Source organism: Stegodyphus dumicola, chromosome 1 (genome assembly GCF_044657685.1).
Source record: "Stegodyphus dumicola isolate Sdum_Otavi_A_Nest chromosome 1, ASM4465768v1".
Classification (NCBI taxonomy): Eukaryota; Metazoa; Arthropoda; class Arachnida; order Araneae; family Eresidae; genus Stegodyphus; species Stegodyphus dumicola.
In genome coordinates this window covers 47,395,263-47,413,777 of record NC_140768.1, presented here as the reverse complement: position 1 = coordinate 47,413,777, position 18,515 = coordinate 47,395,263, and the positions used below count along the sequence as shown (strand labels likewise).

General features: G+C 32.5%; 1 long non-coding RNA gene across 1 annotated transcript in view; it reads right to left on the bottom strand.

Moving 5' to 3' along the window:
- The window catches only part of LOC118187685 (uncharacterized), a 210,221-nt gene that overhangs the window by 14,634 nt on the left and 177,072 nt on the right, over positions 1 to 18,515 (bottom strand). The window lies entirely within an intron of this gene.

Here is an 18,515-nt window from a genome sequence, read left to right as displayed (position 1 = left end):
TAATCCCTACGGTAATAATTTTGTAAAAGCAGCAGCCGAATATAAAATGCTCGTTTTTACTGTACAGCGCTTCCTTCTTGTTACTACAACAGATTTCTCCTTTTATGCAGTTAAAATGGTTTAAAAAAGTTTGTTTTGGTTCTTAACTCCTAGTTTGACGAAGAATATCTTCATTATCTGACATAACTCCGGCTGGAATGCATGCCCATTAAACAGTTGTTTTAATGACGTAAATCCGTTAACAGATATAGAACCAGACACACTAAAATAGCTATACCAGTTTAGAGGCAATTGATTTAAAGCACGCGGATTCTCTAATCTGATTCACTAAAATTCCTTGAAAGCTATGTATATTTAGAAAGCTAGCACAATCAAGATGTGACAGATAATATATGTTTTACTTTCCTTTGTCTTGGATTTACAACATTTCTTGCGTTTTTAACTTCTAACCTGAAAACCTGAAAACAACACTGTCAAGAGCAAGGTTTTAACCTGAAAACAACACTGTTAAGAGCAAAGTAAATTTAGCTTCCCGCACACTATATAAATTGCAATAATTAACTTCAACGGCAAGACAATTTATTACGTTAAAACACGCGACGCAGTCTAGCCTCAGGTGAAATGCTTTTCTAGAGAATCTGCAAAAGAAATTATTTCTTATGGAATAATGATTTTTTATTACTTAAAGATTCATCAAGCGATTAAAAATTCTTCGATTACCGATAGTTGACAAGACTTGCTCAGTGTAAAACCAAATTTAAAAGGAGTAATCCGTGAGGACTATTAGGGTTTTCAGCGCAAGAAGGGTGAAACATCAACTATGCTTTGTCGGGATTCGAACAGAAGTTCTTAAAATTTTTAGTTCGATGTGCTAACCTTTTTCACAATCATAGCATGTAAACAGTTAAATAAAAACACGAAACACAACTGTATGTAATTCTAAGTACGGATCTTCCAATAGCTAGCGGATGGGAGTTTACGTGGTTTTCCCCAAGCGTAACGCATATATGAGCTATTTTTTCTTCGAAAGTCTTCTATGAATGTATTTTCCCTCCCTTTAGGCAGATAGTTCAACTGTGCTTTGCCTTTAAAAACGAACCCAAGCCAATCCAACAGATAACTAAGTGCCTACCCATTACACCAGACAGCACACATGGGTACTGCGATAATTCCTTAGAAGTTCATTCAGCCATTTTAAGGTTGTAAATCATCTGCTATCTCATTTCATAGAAATCTGATCTATTTCACAAATAAACACATACCACTGTAGAAATACATCAATTACCAATAGGACAAAGCTAAATGAATGTCAACAAGTAACCCAAAATACAAGGTATAACTTCTGTTCCTTTACTTCGTTTTCTATAGTAATAATAAAAGCTTCATCATATAGAGACAATAAAAATAAGCTATTAAATACTTTACCCCCAAGTAGAATACCTCAGTTTGAAATTCAAGCAGAACGAAGGTGACAATTATGTGTCCCCCACAAGGCTCTCTCTTAGTACACAGTTTTTGCGTGCTTTTTCAAAATTAAATACTACCTATTCTAAAATAGTCAAGAAAACCAGATCATTCAATCATGGAATACAAATAAAATGTTGTAATCCCCAAATCGGCTAATAGGCTGTTAGGTAAATAGCAGATTGTAAAACTGGCAACAGGATTCTGCTAAAGGTAAAATTTAATGTAATTTTTTTTATGTTTTTTAATTACATAAAAAATGGTTCGAATCTCAAGTAAAAACGACCAGAACACTAAAACCTGTTAAGTGATGCTCCACACCTCCGCAAATAAAAAACAAAATTCTTTAGGGCATATTTAACGGTTCTGACATGAATATATTAGATAAAACACTTTTCATTAACTCTTTTTATTGTAGATTTCCTTCATCAGATAATAAATAATGATAAACCACTTGTGACTTGACAGCTCATGATAAAAACGCGTAAGTGATGACACCAGAATTATGCGTTAAAAAAGTTTTCTTCTTTAGCTAACTTTCTTTCTACAGTTTTTTTCTGCAGTCGTTAACTTGAACAGTTGATTAAATTTTTCTTATTTTAAACCTTATGTTCAATAGCCACAACTGTCTGTTTATTTTTACACCTTTTAAAAATAATGAAGTATATCAAAATTAATCTATTTCTTTAATATTAACAATGAAACTATGCTCTGAGTATTATTATAAAACTAATTTCCAAGTATTACAGAACGTTGAATCAAAATGAGGTATGAACGGGTTTTTACTCAGCCTAAAGCCAAAGTTATGTCATATAAAAACAAATTATTAAATTTGTAATAATTATTAAACAAATTATTTTCATTTTTAAGAATCAGTTTTTTTAACCCTTGACTTTTGAACACGCGGAATTTTAAGGACATCTGAAGCTCAGAAACATGGATTACCATTTCAATGATTTCCTTAAGGTACCGCACATATCTTGAAATCTGTAAAATATACAATCATGCCTTCCGATTTTCGCAATTTTAGCGTATCAAAAGAATTTCTCCTGTAACTAAACGAAATTACTTAAAGCAACTGAAAGAACATTAATGGAAGCGACAGATATTTCATGTTAATTATATACCTCACAGGGAAAAAAAATTCCATTACGCGGGAAGGAAATAAATATAAAAATAACCACAGATATATCACGTGGTGACGTACGTGTACACGGATATTTCATTACTACAAAATCGTTCATAATTAACAGAGAGAGATAAAAGTGGATTTCCATCAACAGGACAACTTGTACCTTTTATCTTGCACGCAAGTTTTCACACAGTTCGGTTCTTGCAGAAAAACTGAAAAGAAATGCACAGCACGTAATCCTGTATCACACTGTCACGAAGTTGTTACATAAATCAGGGATTAAATACTACACAGTGGACAAGAAGTATTCAACAATAGCCTGTTAAGGCATTTAAAGCCGCGAAAACAATTTTCGGATGTCGGAAAATGGAAATGACGATAATGGCGATGAATACCAGCATATAACGCACAGCTGCACTGCAAAAAAACGCTACCCATTTAAGAAATTTACTACGTGCAGCAGTTTTAGTAGTGGGATTGTGGTAATTTCTTTGGGCTATATTCTTGTTTTAATAATTTTTGAGTATCTATTTATTTTTAGCTTTTCTGCAAGATCAATCAATGAAGAGGATTTTTATCTTTTTTTTCTTTTATTAAAAACTGCCAGCTACTACGTAAAGAGGATTTTATGATCCACGTAAATCTATTTTCTAACGCTTATAGGAAACTCGAAAAGTGTAAATGGTTAGAAGTGATTCTTTGATTCCGTGAACTGGCTGAAATAAGAACAGAAATGAACAATCAATCAAATTGCATTTATGGTAATTTGCCGCTTACATTGTTCAAATACATAAAAATAAATAAACAAATTTGTATGTATACACATACGTATATAATCATACACATATAATGCAATATAAGTCAAAAAATAGGAATAACGCTTATAGAAGAAGGTAAATTTTAAAATAGTCAACAATAAAAACCACACGAATTTCGCACAAGTATCTTCATTTTAGTGTAAACCCTTGTGCGAAATTACGATGACTCAAAACAATTTTTAAAAAAAGTGAGCAGGTAAAAAAAGAAAATTGGCAAAGCACTCGAAGACTATTTTCCCTTAGGAGATAGGCCTTTCGTGCCTTTCGTAGAAAACTTTCTACAGGAAATGGCTTTCGCATAAGACTTTCAGAAAAGCAGAAAACTCTACGAAGTAAGCCCGTTCAACAGAAAAGAACTGTACCCACAACCAGCTACCATATTGGAAAAAGGAAGATTCTGGATACGGATAAACATCTTCAAGAGAGCTCTGTCGGCATAATTCCCAAGCCTTCAGTTTTTATTTCAGTTTACAGGCATCACATGAAACAAACATAGCATTTTTCAACAAATACATGCCGCGTCAGCTGAATGCTTATCAATCATAATTTCACCTGATAATCAGCCTAAAATTTTAAACTTCATTATGATTAAGTTTAAAAAACATTCTAGGGCAAAAATTAAACCTAGGCCGATGTTAAGTAGATCATACACATATTCGTTATTTGATGTTAATAAGAATAGGCCGTAAAGTTTGCCAGCATACAATTTTAGAATAATATTACGTCATAACAATAAACAATTTTATAAAAGTCAATCTATATGCTATTATTCATTATTCTCTGTTCTTACATTTAAGCAGAAAATTAACTGTATACTAATGAATTTTAATGACCAAGACTGAAAACTAACTTCGTTCTTGCTTTAAATCACATTCGTATTAATGTTATTTAATTTTCGCCCTTCTCCATATTTTTCCTAATGCAAGAGCCTCACTCAGACAATTAGTTATGTTTACTCATTACATTATGCCGCTTGTTCGAAACCGGAGGCGACATACTTTATTTTCTGAAATTGATCCGAGACATACGCTCCTAATCAAAAGTTCGAAATTTCATCACCTTGCATTGGAAGGTTCCTTTAATATATAATCTAAATTTATGGTCACCGCAGAATGGAAATTCCTATTAAAAATAATCATAGTACGTTGAGACCAAAATTTTCAATGCATTTACGTTAAATTTCGCAAAGTTTCTTTTCGTTTTCGGAGTTCAATAAAATTTAAGACGCATTTACAAAATAAAAATAACTTATTTTGGAAAGTATTGGTTCCATATAGATAACACAGCCAAGCACCACTAGAATATTAATTCTCATATTCGTACGAACTGTGCACATGAAGTATGGAACGTTTTGCTTTTTAATTTTTTATAAATAGTTACCAACTACATTTTTACAGGAAACAAGTAAACATTAGATTTTGATATTTACGAAATCCTTCTAACATAGTCCTGACAATGGTCTTTCAAAATTCTCGATTGGTTTGATAACTTAATAATTATATATAATTGTCTATGATCAATATTTAGGGAAATAAGGATTGCAGTTACCTTATTCAAAATACCTTGTATAATAAGTTCACAATACTTCATAAAAACTCCCTCCTTTTATATAAGACGCGATAATAACAAGACATTTAAATTTTTACACATTTGTTACAAAATAAAAGACAGATACTTAATATTGAAAGAAGCATATTATATTTAAGGTATATACTGCATACAACAGAAAATTCTTTAATCGTTAATAAGAAGATAATTTTACAGACATGTTAAAAAAACAAGCATTATATTTATTGTTGTTCTTTAGGGTTAAATAATTATCATTTACACGAGCGTGCATGCGTACTATATATTTAAATGCTCACATTTTCAACAATTCATAGTATATGTTTGAATCTTCAGTAATTTTTTAATATATACTAACAGAATCGGATAAAACCGTCTAATAGTTCTAAATGTAAAGCAATTCTAAAACGCTAAAAATGTAAACAAATCAATGTATAGAGTATTCGCAAATAGAGTATTCGCAAAAAGCTTTGTTATTTAACCATAAAATAATTAAATATTACTTATAGCCCTTTCGTAATTAAATAATTAAGATACAGATTCTATCGGTTGTTACTCAAAAGGCAGTAAAACAGATTGCCTTCCCTCCATACTTTTCACATTTACAAAATGACAGATATTTAGTTCTTGCATTGCCACCAAAAATAACTTGAAAAAGTAATTTAAAATAATATTAATTCTGCCAATATATCAAACAGCCAGTTCATTAAAACTGTACTGTCGGTAGTCTTTGTAATGTCATTAAAAATATCTTATATAAAGCAAAACAACTATGCTAATTTTACATATTTTTAAAGAATAAACTCTTTAATATTATATTTAGCTTTTCTAGCAAACTTATTTACAGAATATTAAAAAACTACCAGAAACACTCTATGTTTTATTGTGGCCTTGAAAGATATTGGTATCTCAGAGCAAACAAAGCCAATAACCAATTCTTAGTACGATGCAACGCCCCCAGTAATGTATCAGAAAAAGTATCACAAGCAAAAATTACAGTAGCAGCTTTTTAAAAAATAATTGAATCTAAATTGAAAAATAACGGATGGAACATAAAAAATGCCTCCTTCACAAAGAGGCTTTACCCATTGCGCAGAAATCCTGTGCATTCAGTATTCCAAAAGCAGGGAAGAATATTTCTGCAATACTTGGCATTAATAGCGACAATCGAAGTTAAACTCCCTTCCAATGTACCAAAGTCCTAATCGTTGATCAATGCTGAGGGAAGTCGAGTATATATGCGTTTCAGATTCCAAAGTTTGCTGATAATGACACAAGAATGAAGATAAGTAATTTTAAACAATACAGGTCGCGACCAAAATTTTGTACGCTTATGTTCTCTAATCAGAAATCCAGGCTTTGTTTTAATAATTTTTTTAGTTCACTTGTTATGTTTCTGGACGTTTGCATTGCTTTGCAATTATTTTATCTACCTGAAGATAAATAACCGCAGCGAGCACCACAACTCAACTCATAGATATTACCAATGCGTGATGCAATGCCTCCTCGACATGTGATTGGAATTCTCTATCGATTTACACCCTCTCCCAACTTTCGTTTTTGCGGTTTTCTTCAGGGGTAATCTGCTTTTGTTTATTTCAGATTTTCATTAATTTTACCGATAACTCTGTTTATCTGTAATATGGATTATAAAACGAAAATACCGCTGACATAAATAATTTCTTCTTATCCCCATTCTATTATAATGAATTTTTTTCTTATTTCACGTAAATTATCAGCTGCAATCCTTCAGATTACTTAATTTTTAACTAGTGTTAAAATAATTTTCGATACTAAATAATTCTGCTTATATTAAAAAGAAGGATTTATTTGTACAATACGAATCATGCAACAAAAAATTGACGAATTTAACTATGTAGAATATGTATAAAAATCAATAGTTGACATTATGGGAGAAGGGGGGTGGGTATTATAATAAATCACGGAAACTAGTCTAAATATTAAAAGGTTTTAAATATGCAACATCCGATAAGCTACGATTTTTTATTAAGTTATTTCCTTATCTTATAGCATTTTAGTAAAATTATGAAAAATCAAATATGAAAATCAACATACAGCGGCTGTCACAGGACTGTATCAATGATCAACACAACTGTGTTGATTACTAATCATGCTATAAATAATTATGGAATACGTTATAAGCATTTTTAACTATATCACGACATTAAACTAATAAATATGCGTCATTAATTACACGACAAAATATTAATGAACATGCGTTATTAATTATGTAAAGGGATGCTAATAAACAGGCATTATTAACATTTTATAAAAATAAGCATACCCCTTTCCATAAAGTACAATATTGAATTCGTAATAGTTTAGATACGCAATAATATTTAAATCGCATTAGGGCACACACCAAAACTTCTCTTTCTGCAAATGGATACTGTGAGAAATAAGCCAAGAGAAAGCGATACTAATATAAAGTTACTACACGTCCCGATTTTGGCGGGACTGTGCCGCTTTTTGGAGAACTGTCCCGCGTCCCGCCGATTTTTAAAAATGTCCCGCTTTTTAGAAAACACCTGAGTTTCTTATTTTAAATGTACTGTAAAAATATATTACCTATTATTTATTAATTATTATAGTAAATATAAAGAAATAAAAATACATAAATAAAAACACATAAAATGCATGCAGAGTAAGACTAAATTAGGCGATGTAACGAGTTAGATTTACTCAGTGGTGTTCGATCATTAACGTTACGTCTTGTCAAGGAATATGTATTGTTAACGGAGGAACAGCTAGTATTAGCTGAAGAGCTATTTGCTTTCCACACCATAAACCACAATAAAAGTTTCAGATCAATTGCTTGTATGTCGCAAATGATCACAACATTGTACAACAAAAAATTTGCATGTGCAAGGACAAAAACCGAAGCAATTATTTGTAATGTTTTTTCAGTATATTCGTTTTCACAATTGCAGAAAGAATTATATAAATAACATTTATATCCATATATTATGATGCTTCCAACTACAAAGATTTAACATTATTTCCCACAACTGTTAAGACTTTTGAATCCAGAAACAGGAATATAGATTTTGTTTCATTGCTGAGTGAAACTTCACAAATAATTTTTGATTCAATAAGTACTATTTTAAAAACTAGTAATTTGAACAATAAAATTATTCCTTATTGTGAGGACTAACGCAAACGTTGGCGGAAAAGCTAGAAGAGGCATCAACAACGTTTTTACGAAATTTAACGAACATTTGAACCAATAAATTATTGGGATAGGTTGTGCAGCGCACATTCTACAGAGTACTATTCAAACAGCATCTGACTTACTTCCAGTGAATCTTGAAAATATTAATGGAAAAATTTATTCGTATTTTTATATACATATACACTGTGCGTGTGGAAGTTTGAAGGATTTTTGTGAAAGCGCAGAAATCAAATATAGAAGAATTATTGGCTACAGCAAAACACGATGGCTAGCTCTTTTACCAGCGGTAGAAAATATTTTTAAAATATACAAACCATTAAAATCATACTTTTTATCACAAGATAAATGTCCAAGAATATTGCAGATATTTATTGAAAATGACACATCACAAATTTGGCATCAGTTCGTCCACAACCAAGCTACATTATTTCACAATGCTGTGAAAATTATTGAAGGGGACAAAATTTCAATTATGGAATTGTTAAATGAAATCAATAATTTAAAAACAAAATTGCGAGAAAGAATTGATAACGATTACGTTCCTTTAGTTATTCGAAAGGGCATTACTAGGTTGGAAGAATAAGGTGCCACTAAACGACCTGATTTTCCAAAAGAAGTCAGAAATTTTTATAACTGCTTGGAATATCTTGAAGAACAGACAGTTCAATTCGAGGAAATAAACAATTTTTATTGGGTGACATTAAAAAAGGAGATTTTATGGGAATATGAGGAAAAATCTTTTTAATATATTAGTAACCATTTTCTGAAAAATAATATTTGCGAAAATGATCTTTTTGATGAGGTATCATTTTTAAAAATGTACATTACTGAATAAAAAATTAAATGTTCGTTGTCTGCAAATGTGGAAATAGAGAAAAAAATTGGCGGAGTTTACTTCATTTTAAACAGAATAATATCCCTTATGAAAATATTTTGAAAACTGTAGAACATGCGCTCTCCCTTCCAGAAAAAATGCAGCAATAGAACGTGTTTTTTCTAGTACACTCAAATACCGAAAATCCGCCGACTTAAAATCCGCCAACTCCTGAAATTCACGTTGCCTCTCAAAATATAAACATTTAGTTTATAGGTTCCGGACACCGCAACATTGAGTACGAAATATCGAAGCAAAATTACTTACCGAATAATGACGTCATAATTACCGAATAATAATAAGTCATGACGGAAATACCCAATTATTGACATCATGATAAAAGTTTTTTCACCTCTAATCTCTGCATCGAGGTAAGAAAGACGATTCACTCAACTCTTCTTTCAAGTTTCCCGATTCACGTTGTATTTTCTTTGTTATTTCACAAGATTATTTAGTGCTGCCTTTTTTTTATCCGGATATTTTGTGGATAAATTAAGAATATTCTTAATTTCAGCCCTTTTTAATACAATTACAGATATGCTTGCAACGTTGAAAAACGTAAACACGTTGCATTGATGGTAATGCAAAAAGTGCAAATTCTGCAAAAGATGGAGATAGGTGCATTTTATAGCAGAATCGTGTGGAATTGCGATACGATTGTGTATGATATACGAAAAAATAAAGAAAAGCTGTTGAAATGTTACAGCAACGGTGATTCTAATACCGGAATCCGAAACCGGAAATCTTTGCATGAGGCGAAATCGGCAAACCTCGATGCTGTGTATATATAATACAATGAATAATATAATCAATTTATATATGTAATAATAATTTAACGCATATAATAAGTTATTGCAATAATGTATATAATAATTTAATTAAATGCATCTAATACGCCTTATTTATTTTGCACTTTTAATCTGAATATTATGATTTATCTTTTCCGTCCTGAAATCCGCACAACCTCTGGTCCCAAGCTTTGCGGATTACTGGACTTCTACTGTATCAATAAAATATGGACAGTTGAAAAAACGCAGTTGAACATTAAAACTTTAAAATATGTATTAAGCGTAAAATAGACCAATTCATGTGAGAAATTTTACGACATTTTAATAAATGATTCGAATCTATTGCGAAGTATTCACTCGGATAAAAAATATAAACGAGAAAGAAAATCACAATTTTTTTACATAAAATATTAAATTAATTTAAAAAAATAATATTCAAATTACTGATTTTTACAAATATTTTTATAGTTACCAACAGTTAGTTAATAATAAATATATTTTTATATATTTATAGACAAGTACATGAATGTATATAATAAAATATAATTTTTTGAATTATTGGTCTGCTTTCATAACTAAATTATAATTCTCATCTCATTCCATTTGTCCAGCTTTGTCTCAATGAAAATGTGGTCACTTTATACTAATGGTCAACATGCCCTCGCGAAATCATCCTTTTAGTTTTTCTTTCGTTTCTCACTTAGATTAGGATATTGTTAATTCATATGCAATCAATCCGTTTACAAGAGTCGCATATCTCATTCACTATGCCCAAAGTTCATTAAAGCCGAAGCGTCTTCTCTTGCTTTGAACGCAGAGCCAGTAAACAAAACACATAAGAACTAATATATACACGTAGCGTATCATAATTTAATTTAAAAAAAGATCAACTTTACATTGCCAAAATTAGAATGAAAGTAATGTATTATTTGCTGTTATTTTAAAAAAACAATTTCAGTAAACATAAAACCTTCTTAGAATTTGTACTTTTACTATACTCGATTATCCATTTTCTATGCATTCTCAAGTATTCTATTTTACTAAACAGGAAGATTTCCTTAACTTCGTGCTTTTTCTATACTCGAATTTACATTTCCCGTACATCCTGAAGACCTTAACACATCCCTTAAATTATTAAAAGCTTCTTTTACTCCTGAAACCTGTTCTTTGTTATGGTCCTCATCATCATGTTCGTTTTCCTTCATGATTGAAACCTTATTAGAAATGTGAAAACAGTAATAAGGTAATTTCTCCCTCCTTTCAGTATGTCTTCCTGGTGTAACGGTTAGCACACTTGGCGCCTATTCGAGAGGTCCAGGTTCGAGTTTCAGCGACGGCAGTGCTCATTTTTCATGTCTTCTGCTTTAAAATAAACCTAATGACTCTACGCATTCCTAATAAGAATTTTAATTCGTGACCCCTTTTAATCATAGAGATATTTTCGTGACCCAAAATACTAAATATAGAAAAATAATATAAAAAGTATTTTCCCAGAAATAACTTTTTTGTAAACAGTATACATATAAAATGTAATGTTAGGGTTTATTTTGGGTACACAAAAATTAATAAAAAATAATCACGTTAATTAATGAATAATAAATCACGTTTTAATGAGACGAACGTGCTTACTTTTTGCATCAATACAAATTAAATCTTGATGCAATATCTGACACAATCGGATGTAATTTCTTTAAATTTACGTCTCTCGATTAAATTTTCGCAACCCATACATTTCGTTTTGCGATATCATTTGGGGTTGCAATTCACAGTTCAAGAAACGCTGCTGTAGCGTGATTCTCAACCTTTTTTTGTCGCGGCACACTTTTAACGATTTCAAAATTTGGCGTCACACAAAGAAAAAGATAAGTTTAAAAGTTGTTTACTTACCTATAATACGCTGTGTAAAAGAGTTTATGATAATAATTTTGAATGTAAAATAAAATAATAATGTACTACAAAAGCAGTAGTACGTTTATTAAGATATTAATTACAAGTTAATAACTTTTAATGACAAATTTCAGCTTGATGTTTTTGATAATTTCATTTATATTTGGTCATAAAAATAACAATGCTACTCTCATATCGTCTTCTACATTTAACAGTCTCGAACGTTTTTTCGTTTTTATGTTGGTTAATACTGAAAATAAGATGTAGAAAACTGTAATGATATTTTTAAAGCTTTCTTGGCATTCATGGGATAATCGCATCTAATGTTAACTCAAAATGAATTAAATGCTTCTTCTGAATATTTTAAAATTAAATCTCGATTATTAGAAGGCAAAATTATTTCTTCCTCTTCGGTTCAAAGTTAATTCAAATACAGAAGTCTTCGGCACCAAAAGTGGCTTGGATACAACAATTGGCGAGCTTATTAATGTCTTAAAAACCGAATTTCGGCAATTTCCATGTGTACCGTATACTAAGATTAAACCCATTATAATTTTTACTATATACATTTCTGAAATTTGGCGGCACACAAAAGTGCCGCGGCACAGTGGTTGGGAATCACTACTCTAGAACAATGGATGGTCACGTTTAAAGAGAACATACTGGACTTAAAACATGTACATTAATAAAACATGTACATTAATAAAATATGTACATTAATCTTAGTTATAGATTTGGTCTGCTTTTATTTTCTTTAGCGTAATCACAGCGAGTATTTTCATGCAGCGGCGAGGGCATTTCATATTTTTCCCATCTCCTACTTCAAAATAACGTAATGACCGACTCTACAAGCGGCGCCGAAATAAAAGGTGGTGGATGATAATTCTTCACCACCATGATTTGGCGATTGGGTTACCTAAGCACCATCGTCCTTTAAAAGGGGAGTATATAGCGTATTTTCTCCCTCCTTTCCGCATGCCTTCGGGGTGTAATTGGAAGCAAACTCGGGGCGTATTCGAAAGGTTCAGGGTTCGAAGCCTTCGCGAGGTAACTGCACTTTTCATGTTTCCTCCTGCTTCAAAAACTACAAAAAAGGAAAAAAACTACAATATAATGCATTAGAAATACATGAAGGTGAAGAAATGGGCCGGTGATTCGCAAAATGAGCAAAACAAAATGCCCCCCCTAAAAAAAATAGACTTGCTTAATAAGCGATGTTCCTCAGGACAAGTGATGTGGAGACATCATGACGTCACATGCAGAATTCTGCCTGCATCTTGACTATCAGTCTCTGTTTAGCGCTTATTTAGTTAGCATCTCACTATCGCTTGCGAAAGCTGTATTCAAGGCTCATCATTCTGTACGTTATTAGAGCAAAATTTAACCATGCTTGTACAATTTTGCCCAGGAAAAATGACACAAGAAGAGAGAAGTAAGAAAAGAGGACAGGAGTAAGTATCACCTTACAAGTCAAACGCCAAATCACTGAGAAGCGAAAAGGTGTCAGTATGGTTGACTTACACGCACGTAAAATATCATTACTCCTAGCCGGCACAAGCCGGCCGTATGATAAAAAAATGGCACATAAAATATGTCTACATGAACAATTCGCAATATCCTCAAACACAAGGCTACACAAGGCTAAGAGTAAGGGGATTGATGTTTTAAAGGATGCAACAAGTATTTTTACGGAACGACGTATACTCGAAAACGCTGAAAAGCTGCTTCTCGCAGGGAAATTTAAAAGATAATATTAATAAAACATATTATGTGAGAGAGAGAAACTAATTTTTGCAGACTTAAGACGAGTTAAGAAGACTCCAGAATCAATGGACAAAGAAACATTCAAAGCAAGCTGGGGTTAGTTCGAAAAGTTTAAGAGAGGAAAACCATACTCCGCAGCATTGTGAGGTACGGAAAAGCATCAGACTGAGGCATAAAAGCAGACAAGAACTTCATAAGCGTATTCAAGAAGTTCGGGAATTCTGACGGTTATGTGCGGCAGCAAGTTTTTAATGCGATACGACGGGTATCTTCTGAAGAACGATGTCGACGCTAACATAATGCTACGAATTTTGTACTCAGATAATTTTAGTGAAACTATATGTGAAGTTGTATTTCTTTTGTATAATGCAACATGTAGATTTAAAGAAACGAAGCTTGGCGGAAAAGAAGGAATACAGGTGCAAGTGTATTTAACATTGAATAAACGGGTATCTCGGTGATTTGGTTAGATATCGCTATCCTGGCAACTGTTTTGGAGACAAAGTTTTGTCACCAAAATTGGTTATAAATCATCGAAAGTCGCCAAACTTGGCAACCACTTAGCGGCATTTGGGTCCGGTCCTGCATCACCTTAGTAAGTATTGTAAATGAATAAATGTAACTGATCACTATATTAGCTGTAACCGTAATTCGACACTCATATTGCCTTCCAGTAATTTCGAGGAGGAGTAATAAGAAATATATCGGAAGCCGGTGAAAACTATAAAAGGCCGGAGAGAGCATTTGCTCTCAGTTTCACTTCCTCAAGCCATGTTTTTGGGTCATTTTCTTTCTTTTGAATGCTGATATCCCATCTTGGGATCTACTCATGTAAACCTCATCACCATGCCCATCGTGGAAATATCTCACTTCCATGCAACCCAGAAACCCTGCATAATCACGTTCGTATCAAAGTATGCTTTCAGCTGTTGTTGTTAGCTACCAGTTCAACGTGAGATCGAATTATTTAGATATATTCGCTTTTTAGGTGCGCGTTGCATTGGATTGTGCTTAATGTTCTTAGTTGTTTTAAGTGTAACTACTGATTGTACTCTGAGATACTGTGAACACCTGTACAAGTATTTCCGTGGAAAGTTACGGGACTATGAAGTGTTTCGTTTGATAAAAAATCAATTGTATTCACCTGTCATCGGACCTGTGTGCATTCAATGTAGATATTACGAATCTGTACGCACGTATTACAGAACAATTTGAAAATTACACTGCTGCACGTTTACGATTCGGACAATCCATGGGCTTTCAAGAAATATAATGTCCAGAACAGCAGGCTAAATACCATGTAAAGGTTTATTAAGGTTTATGTAACACGTTTTTTCAAATTGGATCCATAAAGCATTTGGTCTGTCAGTAGAACAAAAAGAGAGTGATGAATTTGTTATTCCGTGCTTATTACAGACAACACTTCTACATATCCTTCAAGGTTAGATGATGACATCTTTATGAATTTAAATTCAGCAAAATTCAGTTTATGCTTTCCGACAATACCGCTTTATTCCAACCCATAGACCAGCAGATCATTTCAAATTTTTAAAATCTCTACACAAAAGCGTTCTTCGAGCGTTGTTTTGAGGTAACTTACGGAAAAAATCTCTCTCTCTCAGAGTTTTGGGAAAGCCACTTTCACATCTTGCCTGTCTCGAGACGATTGACAAGGCATGGATCATCAAGACAACTCATTATTTCGCATGGAAGAAGCTTTAGCAGAACAGCTTTGTCGAACACGATGGCTTGAAGTGCTTATAGAACCTCTAATAGACGAGACTGCGTCTCTAGCGAATATTATGGGGCTAGAGGTGGATAGCAACAACATCGTTGAGCTAACGGAAGAACACAGCCAGAAGCTGAACACGGAAGAGCATATAGAGCTGCATTCTGCGCTACAGCAAGAAGCTGAGGAGGAGATTTGCGGGGAGCCTAGAAACAAATACTTCTTAAAGCAAAATACGGAAGATGCTAAAAGGATCGGAAACTGTTGCATCATAATTTGAGAGGCAACACCAAGGCTATGTGAGCTAAGAATGTATTTAATCATAATGCTGCGTCTCAGTTTCGCTAAATTCTGAAGCATAAACAAAAAATAACTCAAATTCATTATTCTGCTCAGAATAAATTGTATCAAAGATATTTTTATTAAATATTAAAAATCGAAAGCATAGTCCGGTCAACGCAGCAATGGTTATCTCGTTAACACCACTGCAATTGACGAAAGCAAGTGTTCTTTGTATCGGAGAGTAACGTTTCAAGCAGCAAATGAAACGGGGAATCAGGAATCGGTGGCGGAAGGTAGCGGACAAATTAGCACTATTTTGAGTTCACGATGAATAGAGAAAGGATAAAACGACACAAAGCCGAGATACGATGTGTTTCGATCTGCGCTGGAAAGAACAATACAGCATTTTTGACAATACGAAATAATTGCTGGCCACGGGAGCTTCACGGCGTACTTGAAAATATTTAATTTGTAAAATAATAATCTTTGTAATTTTGGCAATGCTGAAGGCAACATTTTTTTCGAATACTGCGTATCTTTGCGACATGTTAGGGAAAAACATGGCAACATAAACAGACTATATTGCCACAAGAAGTAATTTAAATTTACAAATGAGTTGATGAGTTGCATAAATTGTAATAGGACAGTACTGGAAATTTTAATTTGATGTTTTTAACTGCATATATTTGATTTCTTTTTATTATTTATTGGTTTTTTAACATCTGTTTCCTTGTGTTGGGTGTGCTGAGTTAAACATGAGGTCCATTAACGTCGGCTAGGAGGGTTGCAGCACTCTCGTGCATTACGTGTTATGTTCTTTGCACTGCAAACAGTCACGTATGCTGACAATCGATCATAGCAGGCTCTTGTTTGAGAAGTTAAACCTGACATGTTGCAAAGTATGCCTGCGTCTCCTAAACCATGAATAAATATCAATTACGTATTTTCGAATCTCAAACTCACTCTCTCCCAGGGAAAAAATGATGACCTGTTTATTACAATATCGATATTTTTCTGTATTTAACTTGCTTAATGTGTCATATATTCCTTAGGTACAACGTACTTTCAGCTTAATAAGAAAGATTTCACCTGAAAAATCATGAATACATTATCATTATAATTATAAGGGCACAAACCCGGCCGTATGATAAAAAAATGGGATTGACCAGGGAAAAAAATGTAAGAAAGAACATATAAAATCTAAAACAGCATGAACACATTTCAGGTTGTTTATGTTTTTGCTACATTATATTTATCATTATTTTCAACTATTATATTATCTAATTTCAACTATTATATTATCAAATTTCAAATTATGCTTTTTATATTAAAACTTAATAAATCAAATAGGTTGTTATGACGAATAAAATATGAGGCAATATATATAAAAGTGTGGAGATTAAATATACGAAAACAAAATCATACACACTAACTACTACAGAAAAACTTTACAGCAAACCTACAATACAAGTTTTAAAAAATGCAGTTATTGAGTGTTTTAGTTCAATATACGTTTTTATTCCATCAGCTGTTTACCTAGCTTCGCATGACACAATGCAATTCAATATACAGACGACAATGTTATTTTATCAGCTCCTTTTCAAAAGAGATACTTTTGTGTATCGGACGTGACTATTGTTCCTTCATATATGTCTACGTTGATGGGAAACACTCTTACAATACTGATATGAAGTAGTAATTGTGTTTCAAGTTGCCATCTTCATATTTCAGCAACAAAAGAAAAAGGAAAAGCAAGTTTAGAGTCGATAAGACTGGATTTACCTTCTTAAGGCGAATCGCAGATGTATTCTTTCTTATTTTTTAATTGGTCACAGTGAACTTTTCCCTGAATACGAATTTACTTCGCCGTTAAGTGGAAAATAGTACATGGCTTCAACAGCATTACTGCAATTTGTAATTACTAGTAAAGGATGCTGCCTCTCCAGAATCCCGGTTGGCAAATTAAGCTTCATGACGTCCTAAAGCAGTAGACTTGGATCATCAAAGCCATTCTCACAGAAGGAATGGAATCTGCGATAAAACATTTTACCAAACTTCTTATACTTTTTAGAGACACGCTGCAGTCCTAATAAGACTTGTTTCAGGATTTGTTGTTTTGTCTGATTTCTAAACAAGAATCTAGTTGATGCATTTTATTTTAGCTAAGGAAGGATACAAGAGAATATACTTTCTTAATAACGGCATCATTATTAGACAAATAAAAGTCACGACGGCGAAGAGTGCAATTCATAATCGAATTATATAATTATGTACCAAAGCAAATACTTTGATGGTTAGAGATTACCACATTCTGAAATCTAATTTTTATATTATTATTATGAAAATGAAATGTGTATTCATTTTGGTAAAAAAAATTATTTCTCAACACACAAATAATTTTCTCAGGCAGTATTCAAAGGGGGAATACAGCCAATGATATTTGATTTGCACAGAAATATTTATATTTAACAAATTCTGTTCTACCGGCCGCAAAATTATTAATCGTCAAAAATAAGTAAGTTTTTTAATGTCTGTAAATCGGAAAAGAACTATTCTCATCTACTGGCTGAAATGTACTGAAATGCCATTTAAGCTAGTAAATTACTTTCTTTTAAGGAAAATTAAAAAATACGTAAAATACAAGCTTGGTGGGGGACCTACAAAGATCACATGGATTAAGTTAGTGTTCTACAACTGGCGACTTCTGAAGCAATTTTACGCGGTCCGCGATAATATTTCAATAATCTGTTTGTTGCAAAGCTTTCATGATTTTAGTTATTTGATGACTGAGTGTACATTACTATCATTACAATTAAAAAAGATCTTGAATAACGCATCAGAAAATCTAAAAAAGAAGCTAATTAATTTACGAAATGATTTAAATCTTGTTCAAAGATTTGAAGAGACAGATTTGATTAACATTTATTCGTATCTGTCAGAAAATAAATACACTCAGTTACGAATTTTAGCACAAAAAATAATCATTTTGTTTATAAGGTATTTCTCCGGCCTTCTTAG